The sequence below is a fragment of the Merops nubicus genome, unplaced genomic scaffold (genome assembly GCF_000691845.1).
Source record: "Merops nubicus isolate BGI_N331 unplaced genomic scaffold, ASM69184v1 scaffold20879, whole genome shotgun sequence".
NCBI lineage: Eukaryota > Metazoa > Chordata > Aves > Coraciiformes > Meropidae > Merops > Merops nubicus.
Window position 1 is genome coordinate 42,961 of NW_008633537.1, and position 8,322 is coordinate 51,282.

Sequence of the window (8,322 nt, forward strand, 5' to 3'; positions counted from 1 at the left end):
GGTTTTGTTTATACTTTCGCTAATTAGACATAATTGTTTAGTGGTCACACAAACGGGAACTATCCTTTTAGACACAGATGACCCTTTCAGAGCTGGTGAGATGTGCTTCTAATGCTGTTGACCTAGCTATGTGCATCTTTGGAGTGGAGAAGGCTGGCCCGTGAGTCAGGCTTGAGAAAGAAATTGCTGTTCGAAGCACCGAGTCTTAGCTAAATAGGTGTGATGAAATAATAGTGATGCAGGCAAGGTGATAGACTGCAGGCTCAAAGGAATTAAGAAGACTAAGTACAGAGACTATCATCAGAGCCGCATTCGTGGAAATCACTGCTGTGTGAGCTCCCTTAGCTTGGTTGATATGGGCAGAAAGCAGAGAGGCTTGTATGAACTCAGAGCTAGCATTACTAAAATGATTATTTTAACCAGCTGTCATTAGAGGACCAAATTCTTTACGTCATAAGCTTAACTGCTTTAATCATCTGACATCAATGTCTTAGCATTTCACTAGTTTTAGAGTGAAGAATTCTGTGTGTGGAGTTTTACCATCTTAGTAAATTTCAAGATACGTCAGTAACAGTACGACTAGAAAAACCATTTGAATGTGCATAACTTCATTACAATTTGATGTGACATTAACAGCTATGCATTGTATTCACAAGCTGAGGAATCTTGCTGTTCTGGGTGGGATGCAGATTAGATGGCCAAGTCCATTTCCCATCTCGGAGGTCCAAAGAGCCCCTGAAAGAAAATAACTTACCAATCACAGTATTGCACTGAAAATATTAAATCCCTTACTTAATAAGGACAAAGGGATACATCAAAGCTGCTAAAGTACACTTGTCATAAAGAGATGGTGTGTAGCAGAATCTGTCTCCTCAGATGCTGCGTGTTTTCCTTTCCAAGGTACCATGCTGGAGAGCAGATGCTAGCGTTCAGGAAACCTCTACAGCAGAAACACTGTCTCTGGGGCTCTGGCCTTTGGGACCAGCAAATTATTTTGTCATCCTGACATCCAAAACCCCACAATGCACCCTTTGTCCCATTGTATCCTTTTCACACAGCAGAAAATCAGGTTATGTGTCATGCTTGGAGAACTTGTGGAGGAGATGTGCTTAAATGACAACAATTTTAGTGAGTCAATAAAAACGTATGCTGTGACCAGCTAACAAGACAGATACTAGGGTATCTGCATTCTTGTAATTCATCTGTGCTTTTCCACAAAGGTGAACTGCACTCATCTCTTACATGCTTATCTAAACTTATTTTCAGCTAACACAAATATCTGTGCATAATGTCAGCTTACTAATAGGTTCAAGGACAGAATTTCTTTTGCCTGTTTGACAGGTTTGATTTTTCTGCAAAAATCCCTGGCTTGCCCAGCTGTGCCTGGAGGCAGATACACTGCTGTGGGCTTCTTCAGTTCTGTTGATGGGTGCTATTCCAGCAACACATTAAACTGTTTCAGTAGTTAAATCATGCACAAATAAAAGAGCATATGTCAGATCTTAATCGTGTTTCAGTGTGGATGAACCAGTATTGCTAAAATAAGACACCCTTCGCTCCTACACTGAATCTTTGGAAACCATTTGGATCTGAATAAGTCACATACTTTAATTTTCATAAGTATTCCTGAAGGGACAGACAGTGACTTTCTACTTTTTTGTAGTGTTTAATTTTAATCACTACAGCACGGTTTCTTGAAGGGAGACACTGAAACAAGCTACTTCTGATGGCATCCCATAGCTGTTGGTGCTCCTGATCGTAGAAGAGTTTAAAGTCTTCAGGTACTACTGCGATGCAGCCTGCATGACCCCACGCAGAAACTGATGCCAGGCCTCTGTAGTTTGCAGGGAATTTGCAGAGGCCTACCATCTGGATTCCTGAAAAAGCAGGATGGAGCACAAGCCCACCAGCACCTCTGGAGAGACAGCTGGTGTAGCTGGCTGCCTGCAGATGATAGTAAGGGGTACAGTAACCTGCTGCGCTGACCCAGTAAAAGTGGGCTTTTTCAGTAAATTAAATCTGAGAGGGGTAAAGTGGTGTCTGCATGCATTATACCTTTATATCAAAACCGTAGCAACATATGCAATTTGGCCTTGGGAAGGAATGAAAAAAATTAATGGTTTCCCCCCACTACTGTTCTCATTAAACTCTGTCTAGCATGTGGCTTAAAGACCTGCCCTAGACAGGAGGGTGACATGAGGGTGAACCTGGCAATGAAGCCCTCATGACCCACCCCAGGACATGGACCTGTTGCACAGGCATGCGGTCCATGCATCTTTGTCAGTCTTCTCATGAGGTTCGGAGCCTGTGCTGGATCAAAGAGGTGCCTGGTTTATAGGCCCTCTTGTTCTGTCACTCACTACTCTAATGCAAAATTTTTGAAAAACACGTTGAGTGTTAAAACAAGTAAAATGTGTTTAACAACATAACATGAATGAACAAGTATAGTTACAGTGGTCATAATGTGTGTTAGGTTTATGCTTAGTTGTCATGCCATAACTGGAATATTTTTGATCCAGAGAAGAAATCTTTGTACAATCAGGATTTTATAAGCAATTAAACATGCCATGAAACCCTCTACATGAAATTAAATCCTGCAACCATTTCAGAAGAAAGTCAGAAAAGTGCATATTCACAGATTTAAAGGTGCTCAACATTGTTAACGCCTTATATTACAGTTGCCAGAGATATTGAATCAGGGTGCTACTCAAAATTCAGAAACATAGTTATATGCCTTATATACCTTATAAAGACATTATGGTCAGGATACAAAAGACTTTACTTCACCTAAAACTGAAAGGGAAAGATTTTCTTTTGCTTTTCTTGTACAATTTTTGTTCTTGAAAGATACTTAGAACAACTAATAGAGTGTTTCAGTGCAGCTGAGGTAAGACAGTTTTTATATACCCATGCTGGATACTGAAAAGAAGCAAATGTTAAAAAGTCAACAACCCAAAATTTCTGGAGGACTGTGTATCCTGTGAGAAATTGGTGTAAAATTCAGTGTTGTTTTTCCATTGCATGCAATAGACTTCAGTATCAGTCTTCATTGAGTGCCTTAAAAATATCTGAAATCCTGCATTGATGTAAATGCATTGTTAATGTTTTTTTTCTCTGCACAATTTTAACTTAGTGCAGAGTTGAAATTAGCACTCAATCTGTATTTTTATGTTTTCTGAAGACTGAGAAAGTGTTTTTCCTTGTTTTCAAATCAATCTCTGTATGTCAGCTATAAAAATTTCAAGAATTTCAGCTTCTGTGTGTTTGCAGTAAGTGACCTAGTTCATTGTAGAAGTAGGTTAAAATTAGCCCTCATAAAAAATCTATTTTCATTTCATAGAATATCTTTTAGCCCATGTCTTTTTGTATTTCATAAAGTGTCTATCTCTTCATGCTCAAAAAGCTGGTGTTGTTTTGCTTAGCTTTGATCAAGACACGCTCATTCAGACCGTGACAGCCTTAATTACATCCAGATATGGTAACAAGGCAGGCTTTTTTTCTGTCTGTTCTACTTAGTATCTTATAGTATATCATTGATCCAGATTTTGAAATATTATGTGTTCTTTTGTTTGTAAAAAATTATCAACTGATGGAAAAAGAAGATTGGTTTGTTTTTTTTTTTTGTTCTTGTTTTCCCTTTTAACACGTCGGCATGTTAACATTTTGAGGCAAACGGAGCTTTGTGGTATGTTCACACTTTATGGTTAAAAATTACACATGCACTGTAAGAAGTCTCAGCTCATAATTCCTGGCTGCCCCATGTGACTTTTTATAACGTGCAACTTGATAAGTTCATGTTGATCATATTTTCGGTTAGTTTTACTGACTGTATTCCACCATTGTTACAGCTAAGCCTGTTATCTTCAGGCTTAATAATAATGACACTCTGCATTCTTTACTCCTGTTTTTAGGAAAGCTGTAACTGTATGGGGAAAAGATTTGTGCGCTTATGCAAACATGACTGCCTGAGAGCTTTCTGAGCTATATCAGAAAACATTATAATAATTACTAGTTTTTACTAGTTCAGATTTCAGCACAGGTCTGAAACAACTGAAACAACTCTGTCTATGTGGTACAGTGACATGCAGGAGATAGAAAACAAGTTACTACTGTTTACAGATTTCTTGTAAAAAAATACTTGCTTTGGATTGTTCCAAACCGAACACACAAAAGTTCACAGACAACAGCTCATACGACATTTCTGCAGAAGATCTGCCTTCTGAACAAACATTACTGTTCATCTCAGTTCTCTTTTGTTGAGCAGTGCTTTAGCCTCAGCCCAAAACTGTATTTTGTTTTGCATGGATGTATATAGGAGTAATGGCTCACAAGCTGCTTCTTTTTCCCCCTAAGGAGCCATTACAATTCATAGAAGATGTGTTTGTTGAGGATTTAGGTCTTGACCCCAGTCACCTTCTCACTGCAAGTGAGCAAGAAGTGGACAGAGTGTCAATTCTGCTCTGGAAGAGCTGAACTGATGGGCAGGAAAACTGGTCTGCACTTAGTAGTGGTCAGTCCAGATTACTTATTTATGGCCAAATGCAGTTTGGTTTTCTTTGATATAGAGAAACTATATGCAGAAGCTTAAGATTTATTTTATGCCTACAAAAAAAGTAGAAGAAATGCTGAAAAATTATTAGTTTGTTTCCCTGTGTTTCTGCTGGGTAGGATACAACTGAGTACTTGCACTTGCAGTACAAAGCCCTTGTCACGTTGCTGTAAGAGTAATTTCCCTGCTATCATTATTGCCTCATTCATACTACAGTAACACCCAGAAGACTCAGAAATATTTAGGGCCTATTTTCCTATGCATTATACAAAAAAAAAAAAAAAAAAAACAAACCACAAAAACCAAAGAAGAAAAAAGGACTTTGTTTAAAGGAGCATACAGTTTTTGGGGTCTAAATTAAATTTTCCTCAGCACATAAACAACTAAGGGCACATGTACTGTCCACAATAAAAAAAAGAAAGCTGAAGTTCCACTTTGGACTCAGGTGATACCTCTGTGAAAAGATATGGCAAAGGATTTTGAGAATCGTATTTCCTCTCTGGTTTAATAAGTTGCTTCATACTCACATAATTTAGAGCAAGTGTAGTGGTATGTACTGTGATAAATTCCAGGTTTTTGGTCATCATCCCAGTAAATCATGAAAATAAACTACATGTGTATGCCTTTTAGGTGTCTCATTTGCCCATATACTAGATGGGGATGTTAAAAGAACTGGTCCTTTACCTCACCTGCAGTGTCATCGTCCCATGGCAGACAAAACATGTGCCAGCTGGTGAAAACAGTCGGTTTTCCAGCAGGTCAATGGCACTAACACCATGCCAGGTATGAAACCTCATTTTATTTTATGCTTGGCATGTTTTAAGGTTTAAAGGTTTCATTGATTTTAGTGACAACACAGAAACATTCCAGGACATGACCATGCTGCAGCTGTGGTAGGATTTATTGTTGAATGTAATTTTACTGAAGAAATGACGATGCACTGAGGAGAAATGAGCTGTCCTGCAGATGTTCCTTAGGGGTTAGCTTTGGAGCTAGGCTTCTTGTTTTAAACAGAAGGTTAGTTACAACAAGGAGCTTCATAACCACCTTTTTTGTTGTTAGGCAAGCCATCACCTGACCTTTTTTTTTCCTTTTAATTTGAGGTAGGGTTGGGAAGGCTGAGATGTTTTATATTATGTGAAGTGCTTCTGGCATCAGGCTATTAGGGAAACCAAGATTGGTTTACCTGCTAGGTCATGGCAAATGAATGCAGATGCAAAGACTCTGTCAATTGTGTCAGTAGTGAAGGCTGTACCACACAGATTGTGAAAAATTAGAGAAGGGCAGGAAATAATTTATTTTTCTAATAACCTATTTCCCATTTACAACTTGTACCTGTTGAAGCTGAAAATGGCCCCCTTGTTTTGTCCTTTCCCTGCTGGCTGTCTCTCTTCTTTATTTGACAGATATTCAACACTTGAGGCCTTAAGTTCAGATGAGTATTATTAACAGCAACCATTATGGTCCCCTGGGGATCAATTTTACTTTGTGTATGTGTATTTTCACAATAGTTTCAAGATGCTGGAATGCAGATATATTTCTAGTAAAAAAATAGTTTAGACAGGTTGATTCATTTAGCTACCCAGCAGGATCTGATTGCTTTTCTAAAGTTAATTCCCAGTGAGGTTTTTCCCAACAGAAGAATACTACAGTAGCTATTGCTATGAATGGAAGTAATTGTTTTCTTACAAAGGAATGAGTGAAATTTAACTTCTTTCCATATTCTTTCTTTGGTACTATTTTTTTTCAAGTCACTCAAACTGAGAGATTTCCAATGTGTTGTTCATGTCATACGCTGTTTTTCAAGAACTAAAGTCTCCTTGTGTTCTAAGGAAATTAAGAGACTGTTGTATTCAGAGGCTGGGTGTTTTTTTGGTTCAAGTCTGTCAGGTTTGGGGGTGGTTGGTTTGCTTGCTTGATTGCAGCTGACAAAGCAGAAAGACCTCTTTGTCCCTCTCTTCAAGCTGTGTGTGAACTTCAGTGGAATTCTGCACAGGTAAACCAACACATTATATGTGTTGCAGATGTGCTAATAACAAGCTCTTCTGTTGTGGACTTTCCAAGCAGCAACTATGAAATAGAGATTACAAGTATATGCTTTTAATGGTGGTGGCATTTACATGGTGTTGATGCTCTCAAAATAAAAAACTTTGTATTTTCATACTCTCACTCATGACTGCAGTGCAGATTAAAGTTTCTTATACATTTTTCGGTTGCACCTAGGCAAATTCTAATATAAATCTTTGATGACAGATTCTGCAGAAAATTTAATAATTTGTCACATATTGGTTGAGAAGTAGTTGAGAGGCTGTTGTGGCTTAGATGAAGCTGGGAGCTGAGCATCATGTGGCTGCTCACTCACTGCCTCTCCCCACCCCTTGAACGGGTAGGAGAGAGAAACCCAAAACCCCATGGGTAAAGGAGAATTTAATACAACAATGCAAAAGGAAAATTAACAGCAACAACAACAGTAACAGTAATGAAGCAGTGCACAAAATGTGCACTATAGAATGAACTGGGGAACACGCTGCCCCAGAGCCACTCAGCTGCCTGCCAAGCTAATAGAGGCCCAGCCCAGTCGCCACCCCGCCCTTATGCGGCCGGCGTGATGTTAGTGTGGCACGGAATAACCTCTTGGCTGGTTTGGTTGTCTGTCCTGGCTGTGCCCCCCTTCCACCTTCTGCTGAAAATTAACACTGTCCTAGCCTAAGCAGCATAGAGGCTCAATGAGCCAAAAGTAACTTAAGCAGAAGAATTTCATTTTCAGAAGAAGTCAGCTCAGCCATGCTTGCAAGGGGTGTGTAGGAGTCCAGCAAAGGGTGGAAAAGCCTGCAGTGAGCTGGAGGTATGGCCTCACTTGCAGTGCACTTCTTGGTGCCTCACCAACACTGATGTCCTTAAGCCCCACCAGGTTGTCCCTGGGTTGCAAGAGGCCCAGATTGGGTATGTGGGATTTTCCTTCCACTTTCTGTCCTGACATGGGAGGAGGGGAATTTCAAGGACTAAGTACAGTTGAGTGCAAGAGATAGTAACCTTTGGGATAACGGTCGCATGAAAGGCCTTTGTGGGCAACTGCAGAGATGATTCTGAGACCCATTTTTAATTCAGTGCTTTTGTCTTAGGTGGTATGTAACTTGTCACGTGAGAATAAGTGGTCTGTAGAAGGTCTGCAGCAGTTGCTCTGACAGTCAATGGTACCAGCCTGGCTGAGAGAGTCTGCATATCCTATCCTGCACTCTCAAATTCCTCCCTTGGTAAGTATTTGGTTAACATTTCTTTATTATACAGACTTAAGTGGTTTTAAACTGTGTCTCAGAATTCTCTTTGAACAGCACAATATCCCCCATGTTATAGGCTTCAATAAACCTCACTGTGTAATGTATGGCCACAAAATTGTACTAGTTTTGAAATTAAATATTGACTGTAGTTTAATCGATTTCAAATTTTGTGCTTAACAAGTTTTAACTGAAAGTGAAAAAGTGGTTCAAGGAACAGTGTGAATGGCATTGACTTGTAATAACACTCATTATTTGAAGAGGAGGGGAAGCTCGGGAGTTATTTGTCTGCTTTGGTTATAAGGCAGTATAAGACTTCACTCCTTGAAATACTTTCCAGTGTATGTCGGTTAACATGAACCACCACTACTTTTATAGCATGGCATGATCAAACCTTCATGACAGTTAGGTAGGGTGTGGTGTGTTTCTTTTCATTTATTCTGATTAGTTGGATTAAAGAGGTCATTCTCAAGTAGATGTTCCTTGCAATAACACCTT